At 50.1% G+C, this 15,199-nt stretch overlaps 1 non-coding gene across 1 annotated transcript; it reads right to left on the reverse strand.

Annotated features, from left to right (window-relative positions):
- Nucleotides 1-13,942: 13,942 nt before the first annotated feature.
- LOC121824193 (U12 minor spliceosomal RNA) lies at nucleotides 13,943-14,043 on the reverse strand. Its single transcript, XR_006066012.1, has one exon. It is a non-coding gene; the product is annotated as a U12 minor spliceosomal RNA (small nuclear RNA).
- Nucleotides 14,044-15,199: the final 1,156 nt, after the last annotated feature.

The raw sequence follows: 15,199 nt of genomic DNA on the forward strand, positions 1-15,199 counted from the left end.
CTGATCAGTCAACAAAGGCCACATATTATATGAATATATTTATAGGATATGTCCAAACAAAGGACGTTCATAGCCACAGAAATGACAATGACTGCTTAAGCAAGGACAGGGGTAGAAGGTAGAATAGTGATTGATGATAATGAATGGCTTCATTTAGGAGGGGCAAATTACTCTAAGATTAGATAGTAGTGGTAGCTTCAGTACCCTGTGACTACACTAAGAACTATCGAGTTGAATATGTTAAGTGGCTAAAGTATATGGTATGTAAGTTATAATCCCAATAAAGCCACTTGAAATTTCATGCAGAAAAATAGCCATACATAATTTGGAAGGCAAAAAAAAAATTCAAGTCAGGGCTAATGATGATATACTAAAACATGCACTAAAGCCTACATTTAAAATAATAAGGTGCTCAGGCTCGGGGGATGGCTCAGCCTTAAGAGCATTGGCTGTTCTTGCAGAGGATCTGGGTTCAATTCTCAGCACTCCACATAGTGGCTTACAACCATCTCTAATTCCAGTTCCAGGGGATCCAATGCTCTTTTGACCTCCAAAGGCATCAGGCACACATGTGATGCACAGACATACATGCAGGCAAAACACTCACATGTATGAGATGAAATATTTTTTTAAGAGTGATCCCTCTATGCCTGGCAGAAGAGAGAAATAAATGGCCCATCCCCTACTCACTGAGCCTGGGAGAGCTGTGTACCCAGTACTGGAGTGGGCTCCAGGGATAGGAGGATTGTCCATGCCCTGTAGGAGTTCCTGGGTGGCTGTCCTCAGGGCTGCCACCAACCCATACTGCCCATAAATATGAATTACAAAGAGGACTCTCTCTTGCATAGACCCAGACCTGCATTGAGGGATACAACTTGGGTGAATAATGTTGGCTGCACGTTAGCCCCCCTTGGCCCCATGCTTTTCTGCAAGGCAGGAACTACACGGCCGTGTGCAGCTGCCCTCATGGTTTCTTGCATTGCCTGGGTTTGCAGCCTGCCCTCTCTTCATTGGCAAGCAAGGCCTGAAACCAGAGTAGGGACTCAGAACAGCAGCCCGCATGCCTAGAGTGTGTCTGAAAACCCCACCATGTACACTGCTCACAAGTCAGAGCTTCTGCCTCAAGCCTTCACCAACAGGCTGGACCCGAGAACTGGAGGCTCAACCCAGCCTCTGTCTATGTCCCAGGCACATGAGTGTACCAGGCACATGAGTGTCCCAGGCACAGGAGTCCAGGGCTTCCTGGCCAAGCAGGGTAGAAAAGCTATGGGGACGGAGGAAGGGAAGGAAGCCCCTTGTCCCAGCACTTGGCCAGAAACTACACCACAGCTGATAAAGCCCAGACTGCTTCCAGAGACAGCGGCCCCTTTCCTAAGACTATTTTAAGTCGAGATGTTCAAAGCAACAAATGGACCACACTAGCTTAAGGCCAGGATGTTTGTGACCTTGAGTTACGAAACTGCTCTCTTCTCATCTCTAAACCCAAGTGATGTAAAGAACCACTTTACAAAAGGAAATTCTTGAAGAGTCAGTATGCTAGCTCACATATATTTGCTTATTTTTTAACACTATACTTCAATTTCAAGCTTTGCTTAATCTTTCAATCGTTTTACAAATCACATTCTTTGAGGACTACAGTTTAGAAAGCCACATAATTGTTCCTGAATAAGCCACAGCCATTTTCCTGGATGCTCCTGTCCTTCTCTTAACTCTTTCTTCCTCTCCCTCGAATCCTCTCTCTCCCTCTCCCCTCCCCCTTTCTTCTCTTCTCTACTCTGTGTATTGAACCTGAAATATATCTTTTCTCTACTCAGTAGTCTTATTGACTTTGATCACCCTAGCCCATCCTGAAGTTCTTTTCCGGTGTAGTCAGGTATGCAGCTTTACCTGAGGGACGCCTGTGGGTGGTGGGATCCTCGGGCTGTGTCCCTGCCGCTGCTGCCAAGACGGTCCTCAGAGCCTAGCACCCTCGGAGGGTCGTGCCTGTCCGAGCAGCCTCCCCAGCCCTGCCCTGCCCTTTGTAGCCTCGTCTCTCGTTTGCCCTCCCCAGAGCACACCTCCTCCGAGCTCATCGCCCCTCACTCCCCACCCCAAGCCCAGACGGAGGGTTCACACTTACTGGCACAGACGTGCAGCAGTGTCTCAAGGCAGGACACGATGTTGGTGCCCTCACTTACCTTGTGTCCTCACCAGACGCAGCAGTGGTGCCAAGAGGCAGATGTGCTAATCAGTCAGCAGTAATTCCCGAGAAGGTGCTACATCTCCTGATGCCCCCGCCACCCTCCCCAGTATAGAAACAGCCTGGGCCACCTTGGCCTGGTTTTCCTAATTAGGGCAGAGTCTCCAAGTTCTCAACTCTGGGGTGATGGGGGTGCTGTGGCCTGACAGCAGTGGATAGGCTCTTGGGGTGTCCCCTTACTGGCCAGCACACCCATTCTTCCTTCCTGGGTTGTTTTCTTCCTAATGCCAGGACTTGGGTATCGGGGGACTTGCTAAGCCTCGGGTCCGCAATGGGAACCCAGACGGCACAGCCTGCCTGCAGACAGGGTGCTCTGTAAGGTCAGGGCCCTCTGCAGCGTTCCCCTTCTGTCCAGCAGAGAAAGGGTGGTGGAGGTGAAGGCAGGGGTTCTAGGGTGTGGAGGGACACAAGAATAATATTCCTATGAGAATAATAGGAAAAGCCAACAAAAGAGAAAAGCTTTTCAAAATGGCGTCTGGGGGCTCGGGAAGCAGAACCTGGGTAGATTCGAGCCTGGAACGCAGGCTGCGGCCACCTTCTTCTACCCGTTGGCAGCCGCTGGGAAACTGCAGTGTGCCCAGAGGCTCCTGACACAGATGAAGACGCCCTGACTCTTTCCTCGCCTGTGGTTCCATTCTGCTTCCACAGCCACCCCCGCAGGAGGGACCTGGTCCTTCTCAACACCACACTGCCCTCAGCCCCCTCTTCCCTTCCTCGGAGCTCTCACACTGAGGCCTTCTGCCCCAGCTGCAATCCCCAAGATCCAAAGGGGGGATGTGACCTGGACGGTTTCTATACCCCAGATTGGGGGGCGGGGCGTACAGGTGTGCTGAGAGTTTGTGTCAAATGCACATTTCCAGGGTTTCCTTTCCCATGAAGCCTGACGGCCCCCACGAATCACTGACTTTTAGGCATAGACTGTAACTAGATAGAAGAAAGTACTGGCGGTGGTGAGAAAGAAAAAGGTTACTTTCTGAAATAAATTGGAATATTCTTTGGTTAACCCAGACCCGTTTCCACAGCTCTCTTTACAGAACTGTATGAGGTGGGGGGGGGGGCAGGTGGACATGTTCACACATACTTATGGAGGTGAGAGGGGATTGAACTCAAGTTGGCAGGCTTGGCAGTAAACATTTTACCACTGAGCCATCTTTACCAGCCTGAGACGGAGCCCAGCTCTAACTCTCCTGCTCTTGTTTAGAGACAAGGTCTCCTAGAGCCCAGGTGGGCTAGGAGTAAAACAGGGGGTGGCCTTAATTCCTCCTGCTCCCACCTTCATAAGGGCAGAGATCTCGGGCCTGGGTGCCACCTTGGTTTAGGTGGTGTGGGGGATTAAAGGCAGGGCCCCTGGTACACTAAGCAGGCACCTATCAACTCAGCTACATCCCCAGCACTGTTTCAAGACAGGTTTTCCTGTAACAAGACTGAGCTGGCCCCTTCCTCCACCACATTCCAAATGCCAGGATTCAAGGGGTGAGCCTCCATGCCCAGCTCATCCCCGACCTCTAAATGCCCTTGAGTGCAGATCTCAAGGAAGAGCCAGTGGTTGATGGGCCCATAGAACTGCAAAACTCTGGGGACGGGGAGAGGGATATACAAAGAATGCATCCAGGAAGCTCTCCAGCTGCCCCATTCTGGAGGAATCACGAGGCTCATTCTTTCTGGAGTCCTGGCAGAATGAGCACTTCCTGACGATCTAGACTGGACCTAGCAGACATGCGCACACAGCCTTGGAGGAGCACACCTGGGAATAGTCCTCTTGTTCTCTTTACCAGCGTGTCGGGGGAGGAGCATGACAGACCTCCTCTCTGTCTCCCACTCTGCCCACCCAACTGTGTAGCACTGGGCTTTGTGTGGGGTGACCACTGTGGTCTCCCAGCTTCATGTGGGCCTGACCTGTCTAGCTCAGTTGAGGCCCCTGGGTCTATGCTCAAGGCTGGATATTGGAGTGTGTCTCTCATAGTGGAAACCAGAAACATCCCAACTAAAATGCCACATATGCTCCTAATTGTTAAGCAACCACTGGACAGAAAGAGGCTGGGGAGATGGTTGTCTACGAAGTTCTTGCTATGCAAGCGTGGGAACCTGAGTCTGAATCCCCAGCACCCACAGAAAAAGCTGGGTGCAGTGGCACGCACCTGTCATCCCAGTGTGGAAGGTGGAGGCAGGAGGGAGCATAGGGCTTGCTGGCCAGCCAGCCTCACTAAACCAGTGAGCTCCAAGTTCAGAGAGAGACCCTGTCCCCAAAAATAAGATGAGCAGTTGAAAAAGACACCTGATACCTCTGTATGCATGCATACACACAAGTACGCACACACATAAACATGTGCACACACATGCACGCATGCACACACATGAACATGCCTACACACAAGAACACATGTGCATGCACACATGGACACACATGAACACGTATGTACACATATGTGTATACACATTCACACATACACACACCACCATCTCAGGCTATAAGCCCTGGAAAGCCTGGCTTTGAGAGAGGTTTTCCTCAAGCTTGACCCAATAAGCTACACAGGCTGTGGAGCCTTGGTTGACTCTTTGGATCACTCAGGCATTGTTTTCAACTCACACACTGCTTGCTCCTCAGAGGATTTGAATCCGCTTACAATAACTGGCTTATATTTGGGGGAAATTAAAATAATAATTATTGTGGTGGTTTGGGTGAGAATGGCCCCCATGGGTTCATATGCTTGAATACTAAGTCCCCAGTTAGTTGACCTGTTTGAGAAGGATTAGGAGGTGTGGCCTTGTTGGAGGGAGTGTGTCACTGGGGGGTGGGCTTTGAGGCTTCAAAAGCCCAAGCCAGGCCCAGTTTCTCTCTCTCTCTCTCTCTCTCTCTCTCTCTCTCTCTCTCTCTCTCTCTCTCTCTCTCTGTCTCTCTCTCTGTCTCTCTCTCTGTCTCTCTCTCTCTCTGTCTCTCTCTCTCTGTCTCTCTCTCTGTCTCTCTCTCTCTCTGTCTCTCTCTCTCTGTCTCTCTCTCTCTTTCTCTCTCTCTCTCTCTCTCTCTCTCTCTCTCTCTCTCTCTCTGCCTGTAATTAGGAGGTAAAGCTCTCAGCTACTGCTCCAGTGCCACACCTGTATGCTTCCTGCCATGATGATCAGGGACTCATACTCTGAAACTGTAAGCAAGCCCCCAATTAAATGGTTTCATTTATAAGAGTTGCCTTGGTCATGGTGTCTCTTCGCAGCAATAGAACAGTGGCTAAGACAATTATCCAGGGAAAAGACTGATACAGCACGAAGCATCAGTGAGGTTTAGTTGTTACATTCACATAGTTGGCTGCCAGCTAAAGGAAAAATTATGATCTTACTGTCTGAAAAAGAAAGGAAGCTTTTCCCCGGCAGCCGGTTTGTAAAGTTTAGGCCCCTGAATGCTGACACTAGCAGAACCACACTTCAGCTTATCTGTATTTCAAGCTACACCAAAAATGTCAACATTAATCCAAGTGCTGGCAGTGTTGGAATGTCACCGATCCTGGCAGAGAAACGGTCACGTCAGCACTCACAGGAGCGCACGGCCGTGAGACTGTCCAAGGAAGCACAGGCTGCCAGCAGCAGCAGCAGAGGGGTGCACTGGGGTCTCGGCCTGTGCAGCCCCTCTGCAGACAGGGCAAAGAGGCAGGGGAGCAGGGGGATGGAGGGGAGGGGACAGTGTGTTGGGGGGTGCTCTCGGCAGGGCAGCTCAACTCCTAGTCCATTTGGAAGACAGAAAGTAGGCATCATAATACATGCTGCCAGGGGTCACCATGCTTCCAGAACCATGAAGAAGCGGAGTAGTTGTGGCTACCTTACGAGAAGTAGGGCAAGCTGAACAGCTTCTAACAAGAGGACCTTGCATAACTAAGGCTGGTCTTACCACAAGGTAGGTTTGATGCTATTTTTACCCCTGGTACATCGATGAGGAAAGTACTGATTGGCTATTAGCCTGAGCTCTCACAGCTAGGGGATTGGTCCAAAAGCCACCTGCTCAGCTCTGTCGCCACACCCACCCTATCTACCCTTCTAGGGGGTAGTTCCCTGGGAGCTGGGCTAACAGCTCCTCTCCTGGGCTTGTGCTAAGCCTTCCCACATAACCACGTGACCCCTCCACAGTGCTCCAGAAGTGCTAAATAACGAGCTGCCCCAGGAAGCTCCAGCCCAGGGGCACCACAAGCTGATGAGAAACCTGAAGCCTTTGGGCAAAAGCAGAGGGTTCTGAGAGCCCTGCAGCCCTGGGTCCTGCACACAGCCAGACCCACACAGGGAACCTCACTTGTTCTCACTCTCCATATAGACCATGTACAGTAGAACCTCTGCTAGAAACTTAAACTGTGGTGGTTTGAATAAGAATGGCCCCCACAGGCTATATATTGGAGTTGGTCACCAGAGAGTGGCACTACTTATGAGGATTAGGAAGCATGGCCTTCCTGTAGGATATATGTCACTGGGAGTGGGCTTTAAGGTTTCAGAAGCCTAAGCCAGGCCCAGTGGATCTCTCTCTCTTCCTGCTGCCTGCGGATCCAGATGTAGAACTCTCAGCTACCTCTCCAGCATCATGTCTGCCTGTGTGCCGCCATGCTTCCTGCTACAATAATAGTGGACTAAACCTCTGAAACTGTAAGCCAGCCCCAATAAAATGTTTTCCTTTTTAAGAGTTTCCATGGCCATGGTTTCTTTTCACAGCAGTAGAACACTGACTAAGACATAAAGCAAGAGAAGTCATCATCATTGAAGACCATCACAAAGCAAACAGGATATCGGAGCCCCAGCGGGTTCAGACCTCCGATGTTGAAATCATTGATTGTTACCTGCCAAGGAGAGAGAAACCACAGAGGAGCAGGGTATAGAAGGAATAACTACAGGCAGGCTCAGCCAAAGGCAAAAGATTTCCATGGACTATGTCTGCCAAGCTACACAATTTCTGAAGGACAAATGTGCATTACAAAGTGAGTCACGACGGGTGTCAGCACACCCTGGAGGTGTCAGACAATTTGAGGAGCTCTCAGGAAAATGCATTTCAAAGCATCCTTTCACTCTGGGGCAGTTGTGGGATGCCAGTGAGATGATGGGTCTGGGAAATATTGCTCCAGTTTTCCAGTCAGTGGAGCCATTTGTTTTAGGCAGAAAAAGAATGACTCTATTGAATCCATTTTCATATTCTAATGTTATAAGCTCCCGTAGCTATTAAACAAGCAACTGGGGGGGGGGGGCTGGTGACAAGACAGCTCAGTGAGCAAAGGAACTTGCCACCAAGTCTGAAGACCTGAGTTTCACCTTTAGAATCCATATGGGGGAAGGAGAGAACCACCTCTAGCAAGCTGTCCATCAACCTCCACATGTGCATCATGACATTTCACTGTGGCACACCTGTGTATAGCACACACACACACACACACACACACACACACACACACACACACACGTCTTATTGTGCCTTTCGACTAAGTCCAAGCCAGAGTGAATTGAAAATGTGTTGTTCAAAGCCTCCAGTCTCACAGATTTTTTTCTCCATCTTCCAGGAGAGGCATGGAGTGGTCACATGATTTGTTCAGTAAAAGGGCATCCTCCCCAGAGGAGAGGCATGGAGTGGTCACATGACCTGTTTAGTGAAGGGGCATCCTCCCCAGAGAGTGAAAACTAGGGACACAAAACAAGAGGAGATTTGACCAGATAGTTTTCTTCTGAATTCATGACTTTTTTTGTTGTTGTTTTTTGTTTTTTGAGACAGGGTTTTTTTGTGTAGCCTTGGCCATCCTGAAACTCACTCTGTAGAACAGGCTGGCCTTGAATTCAGAGATCCACTTGCCTCTGCCTCCTAGGTGCTAGGATCAAAGGCATGTGCCACCACACCCAGCTTTTTTTAAAGTAATTTAAAAAAATAATATTTACAGTAATTTAAATTAACTCATTAAATGTAGTAACAATATTGACAGTAACATTCTCAGTAGGAAAGAACTCTCAATTTCATAATGGGCATCTATGGAAAAATGCCTTTTGATTGACAGGTAACACCTTAAGTATTTTTAGGGGCTGGAGAGATGTCTCAGGGATTAAGGGCACATACTGCTCTTCCACAGGACCTGAGTCCAGTTCCTAACACCCAGATTGGCACATTAAGCAGCTCACAACCACCTATAATTCCAGCTCCAGGGGATCTGATGCCCTCTTCTGGCCTCTGTGGGCATCTGTGCTCAAGGGCACATACCCACACACAACACACTCATACACACAATTCTTTAAAATGCTCTACTCTAATCTGTGACAATTTCATAAATGTATACATCGTGATCATTTTCACACATTATCCTCTTGCCCCCCACACACACGCCTGCTGAATCCCGTTCTGTCCAGTCAGTCCCTGTTTGTCCCTTTTCCTGTTTCCTGTTTCTTGTTTCTGTTTCTGACAACACACCCTGACGGAAGCGACTTCAGGGAGAAAGGGCTTATTCCGGCTCACGGTTCATGAGCATGAAGCCAAAGCGGCAAACACCTCAGGCAGCTGGTCCAATCACACCCACCATCAGGAAGCAGAGGGCGACAGGTGCACACTGCAGCTCAGCTTCCTCTCTACGTTTATACCATCCAGGACCCCAGGCAGGGACGGGGCCCCGCCCACCACAGAGGTGGGTCCTGGGATGGTGAGATGGTTGCCACCATGCCTGACAGCCTAAGTCACCCAGGTGGAAAGAGAACTGGCGCCTGAAGGCTGGTCTCCCATGTGATTCTGGATTGTCAGGTTGGTAATTAGCACTAACCACCACAGCCCAGCTAGTGAGCCTTTGTGTCTCTTTTATTGTTGTTGACACAGGGAGACGAGTGAAAACCAGTGAGTCTAATTAGGGTTGCTTGCATAGAGCATAGTGGAGTTATTTACGGGGACACAGACGATTTACACCACTGACTAAAAACTCCTCCCCTCCCCCAGCGGCCATTACCTTCCAGGGGCTCTTGAGGAAGAGCTAACTGTTCAAGGAACTTTAATCCCACAGCCGAGGCACTCAGTCGCTTATTCTGGGTGAAACAAACCAGTAAGGGACAGCCACCATTTACTGAGCACCTACTACACATCCTCTCCTTTAATTTCACAATAATCCTCTGAAATGGAGACCTCCTTTTACAAAAGTGGAAACCGAGGCAACATGCAACAATACACGTTCAAGGTCACGTGGCCAGGAAGAAGCCCATCCAGTTCTCTTAAAGCTCAAGGCCAAATCCGCCATACCAAAGAGACATCGTCTTTTCCTCAGGCTCACTCATAAAACCCTGGTGACCACGTTGAACACGCTCCTCAAGGGGGCCTACATCTGACTCCCACAGTCCCATTATTGGCAAAATCCACAGAGCTCTGTCCCTATCCCACCCCCTCCCCACCCACACCCACCCCCATCACACCCCGCCCCTACACACCTGGCTGCCGAGGGCTGAGCAGACAATGTAGGTGTGGCAATGAGTAGGGCCAGGCTGACACAGAACCTGTCCTACTGGGAACAGGAGTAAGGTGGCCAGGCCCTGTGGCCAGAGCTGTGAGCATGCCCTATGCTTCGGGCCTGGTGGGCACAGAAACCAGGAGTAGCTGGGGCAGACTCAGAGGATGCACCTGTGCCCAAGCAGGGCGACCATCAAAGAAGATGGTCCTGCGGTCTCAGTGGGACTTCTCCTGCCCCGACCTGCCACCTGGCGCCTGGCAGCTGAGGCCTCTGCCCCCTCTCTTCCCCATGTGGAGATGGCCACCCTTCCTCTCTGATGAACAGACTTATAACAGGGCTAGTGATGCCAAGGACCCATACACCTCACAGTTGGAGGTCCTGGTATTGGGGGGGTATGGCCATCTGTGTGTCTGCATAGTTCAGAAATGACTTGCCACTTGCGGCAATTCTGAGTTGGCCTGGGTGGGGTCTTACGTTCTATGTATGCGGGAGCAGCTGGGACCGGCACACCCAGGACTGTGTTGCACCATGACAGATGCCTTGGCAAGAGCGGCTGGAGGAGCCAGGGAAGGTTGGGCCTCTGACATCACGTAGCCATCACCCAGCAACAAGGACTAAGCTGCTCGCTCTACTCAGCAGCTGGATGCCAAGAAGAGGGCACAAAACCAGCAAGGCCTTTCAAAACATCCTGTTGCCCAACGTGGGGCACAGTGGGCTGCAGAGTGAGTTCCAGGACAGCCAGGGCTATGTAGAGAGACCTTGTCTCAAAAATACGAAACAAAAACAAGCAATAGCAAAAGCGGATCATTAGAACCAGCTCTGACTTACAGAAATGAACGGTAGATTCCACTTCTTGATAGAAAAAGTGCCTACAGGGGTTATTGGCAACTGTTTTTGCAGACAATCTGCCACCAAAAAAAAAAAAAAATACAAGCAGACTGTTGTAGAGACCTTTCTGCCTTTATTTCTCCTTATCCATGCCTGGAATGTAGGTGTGATGACTTAAGCAGCCATCTTGTGTCCATGAGGCAACCTGGGAGATGCTGCCCACTGAGGACAGGAGAGAAGGAGAAAGGTTTCCCCAACAGAGGATCCGTCACACCAGGTCAGACCCCTTCCAGAGCTACCTGACACACACACAAAGGTTATTTGGTTTCTCCATCATACAAAACGCAGTGTGCTGCGATGCAAGTGTGGACACCTACCAGAAGGAATCAAAGGACGGCCCACATTGCAGCGTTTCCTGGTTTAAACATCTGTACCTAGACACTGGGGCTATTCGGATCCTACAGTGCTTACCTAGCTCCAACAAAGCCCAGGCGTGACCCCTAGCACCACGTAAAACCGGGCGTGGTGCACATCTGCAATCCAGCCCTCGGGAGGTAGAGGCAGGAGGATACAGAATGTGAGGCCTAGCCTGAGCTACAAGAGGCCCTGTCTCAAAAACAAGCCGAGCTGAAGAGACAGCCCAGCAGTTACGAGTGACCATGAGCAAACACAAGGGACTGAGTTTGGATCCCCTGCATCCACAAAAATACCTGAGTGCTGCGGCATGCACTAAAAAATGCCAAGTGTGTGGCATGGGACAGAGACAGGGTCCTGGACTTATTAGCCAGGTAGCCAAGATGGAACAGTAAGCGAGAGACAAAAAAAGTGAAAGGGCTTGGGAGATGGCTTAGTGTTTAAGGGCCCCAGCTGCTCTTCCAGGGAACCCAGCTTTGACTCTTCAGCGCTCCATAGCAGCTCACAACCATCTGTAACTCCAGGTCCAGGAGATCCGATGTTCTCTTTTGGACTCCTTGGGCACCAGGCATGCATGTAGTGCACAAACATGTAGGCAAACACCCCTACACATTAAAAAAAAATCTTTACAATAAAATAGGATGCACAAGTGATTGAGGAAGCCATCTGGACCTCAACCTCTGGCCTCCAGATGTGCAGGTGAATGCACCTGTACCCATGTACGCACAGGCATCACACACACTCGCTCATGAGTACAAGGTCATCTTCAGCTACATAGCAAGTTCAAGGCTAGCTTGGGCCACATGGATGATATAATAATATATATTAGCTCTAATCCTGAGTAGCTGTGAACTTTCATAATAGTAAAACACATTCCAAGTCGAAGGTTTGGTGCTGAGGTTTGGGGAAGCCTGGGCTCATAGGAGAAGATTCAAGGCAGCTCCTATTCTTTTATGTACGTGCTGTTTGAGGATGGACTCCCGTACAGCCTTTCAGCCACAGTGGAACTTGTGAGCCGGCTCCTGGCTTGGCACTGCTTAGCGGGGGAACAGCACGCTAAGTTCAGCCCAGGTAATCGAACACACACCCGCCTCCCACGGCTTTCTCCCCTCTCATCACCGATCTCTACTGCCACCATCTGAGTAACGACCTCTCCTCCCGAATTCTCACAACAGGCAAATATCTGAAGCAAGAACAGGTGTGCACGGGGAACCCCACACTGCCAAGTCAGGCAAGGGCAACAAGCTGGGGCTTGCAGACGAGAGTGCGGCACACAGGCATGGCTCTGCCGTGACCCTCAAGCAGCCGCACTAGGGGAGGGTGGCCGCCCAGCAGAACAGATTTCTTTCCCAGTAGCTGAACTTGCCTCCGCTATTTTTTCACTCGTTTTAGTGTAAACTTTGGCAAAACTTTTGCATATATTTCAAGTTATTGAAATTTTTTATTGCCCCCATCTATTTTCAAAGAGCAGTTAGCTATCTAAAAACAAATGGGCCCTTTCTGAATGCATTTAAATATAATTAGAGAGGTACGGCTGCTGCACACAGTATTACTGAGACTTCGCGTAAACAAATTATTCTTTACGCTGTTTGGCAAGATCTTGGGGTCCTGAAGTCTAATTTTTAACATTAATGGTTTTTTTTTTTTTTTTTTTTTAAGGAATACCCCGGGGCACACAAAAACACAGCACCTGGCAGCCTGCCTCCAAATCCCGTAGAGCTTGACGTCTTCCCTCGCGGTCCCGCTCGGAGCAAACCTGTTGCCTGCGCGCCGGGCTTCTACTACCCAGGCCGGGATGACCGGCTGACGACGTCGGTGGTAACGGTGGACTCGGGATCTGCGCCGACGACTCCCGCTCTCCCGGGCCGCGCTGGCGGAACCGCGGGTCTAGCCGGCTGCTCTCGGGCTGTTCCCTGATCTAACCTCCCACCCCGCTGCACGTTCTCTTCCTGTGTGCAATCTGTCAGTTTCTGCTCCCATCCACTGTGTCTGGAAACGTCCCCGGAGCAGGTCCGTATCTCCCTTTCCGTAGCTCACCGACACAGGCTCTGCACTGCTCCTCACAGTGCAGCCGAGGTCCTCGACGTAATCCTTCACGCCCGTTCTAATTAACAGCGGTTCTCCAGCCCCTCATTGACCCGTTTACTAGCGTGACTGTTTTTACCGTTCATACCGCAGCTCCTTGGTAGAAGGTGCTCTCCGTGATCTGTGCCCAGGGCTGCAGCCCGGATCCTTCTGCACTCGGACTGCCTGAGTCCTCCGCCTGGACCTGGTCTCGACTTGAAGCGGGTGGACTGGGCTCCAGGAATGCGCGGTGAAGCTGGCGCGAGCTCGCCGGGGTCGCGCTCGGACCCCAGAGGATGCTTACCTGGTTCGCACTCGGCCCGGAATTCGGGCTCCCAGGACTGCACTAGGACCTGGGCTCGGCTCCCCATAATTGCACTAGGACCCGGGCTCGGTTCCCCAGGATTGCACTCGGACTCGCCTCCGGGGTACGCGGGCTCGAGAGAATGCTTTGCGCAGCGACAGCGAAGGAGTCCGAGGCTGGGTGGTCAGCAGGGAGTCCCGACCAAGTTATCCCTCGACTCTCGTTTGAGGGGAGCTGCCGAGAGTCTGTGCAACGACCTGGCAGAGCCTGTGCTGCCTAAGTGACTCCTCCAGATCGGCTTAACCGCCCACAGACCGGGGTCTCCCTGGAGCTCGCGGTTGCTTCTCTTTAGTGAGAGAATTTGTGCCGCGCCGGGATCCACTCGAAACAAAACTACTTTTCCCTCTGCTGGTGACTGTCGGGAACTGCAAGCGAGCGATGAAATGCAGAAAGGCTTGCTTCCCTGCGGGCCGCTCAGCCTGGGGTCTTCCCTCCAATATAGGCTTTGGAAACGTGCACTACTTTTAAGCAGATTATTTTATTGTACTGTGTTTTGTTTTATATGGCACATTAAGAAAACGCAACTCATCTTAGGCTTTAGAGTCATTTCTCCACCTTATTTTATTTTGAAGTTTTATTTTATTTTATTTTATTTTTTTCAATTTTCTTAAAGCTTTTACTTTGAGACATCATGGAAAACACATAATTAGCAGTGAGGACTTGGGCGTCACCCCGAATCGTTATTTTCCTTACTCATAAGTTTAAGGCATTGAAGTTTTATTTTTTATGTGTAGGGATGTTTTGACTACGTGTTTGTCAGTGCACTACATGCATGCCTGGTGCCCAACGAGTCCAGAAAAGACCACTGGATCCCCTGGACCTGGAGGTACAGGTGGTTGTGAGCTGCTGGTCTACAAAGCGAGTTCCAGGACATCGGGGCTACACAGAGAAACCCTGTCTCAAAAACAAAACAAGACAAAAAAAACTAGAGCTCCCTTCTGGCATTTTTGGCCAGAGAACCAATGACATTTCTGGAGAAGCTATATTTTGATTTTTGGATTTTATCTGTTCCTGGACTCACAGTATGTGAGATAATCCTCTCAGAAAATGCTGGGCCTGGTAGTGCAAAGTCATGGAGGGAGCTGTTGACCTGAGGACAGAGCAGTGGCGAGTGGTGGGAAAAGGAATCAGGAGTTGGGGCTTAGGATCCAAGGGACAGATGCCGGGCACCTAGGCAGGTCTGTGTGGACCAACAGGAGAGTTACCTTGGCAACTTTGCCACCGAGAAGACAAGTAACAACTCAAGCAGAGCCGCTGAGTCCGCATCTGAACACAGGAGCGTGGCGCTCAGGGAGAAAGAGGCAGGTGAAGGACTGTAGGGCAGAAGGTGGAGGAACTTCTCTGCTTTATGGACTGGGGAAACAGATCAGAGTCGGGAAACGTGGTGTGGCCGCTCACACTAGTCATCTCAGGACTCAGTAGACTAAGGCAATGGGCAGGGTAAGATCAAGGATAGCCTGGGCTACAGAGTGAGTTTGAGGCTACCCTGGATTAAGTGGTGCATCTCTACCTCAAGAAAGAACAAACATTTCTTTAAGATGAAGTGGCATTGCATTTATGCTGGGTTAGTTAAGAGGACTAATGGGTTAACAATACATGTTAGTGTGTTAAGAAAAGCACCTGGTAGTCATACTCATTACAAATTATTTCCCATTCTATTTCAGATGGGAAAAGGCTAGGGTCTGTGGGAAAAAGCCTTAACATAACTTGCTAATTTGCTGTTCACCTTGAAAAAAAAAAAAAAGATGTTCTACCTTACACTTAAGAAAAGATCATACTTAATATTAGTTAAAGAATGTGCATGCCAGCCTGGTGCATGCCTTTAATCCCAGCACTCAGGAGGCAAGCGAATTGCTGTGAGTTGGA

This window comes from Peromyscus maniculatus, chromosome 19, assembly GCF_049852395.1.
Source record: "Peromyscus maniculatus bairdii isolate BWxNUB_F1_BW_parent chromosome 19, HU_Pman_BW_mat_3.1, whole genome shotgun sequence".
Lineage (NCBI taxonomy): Eukaryota > Metazoa > Chordata > Mammalia > Rodentia > Cricetidae > Peromyscus > Peromyscus maniculatus.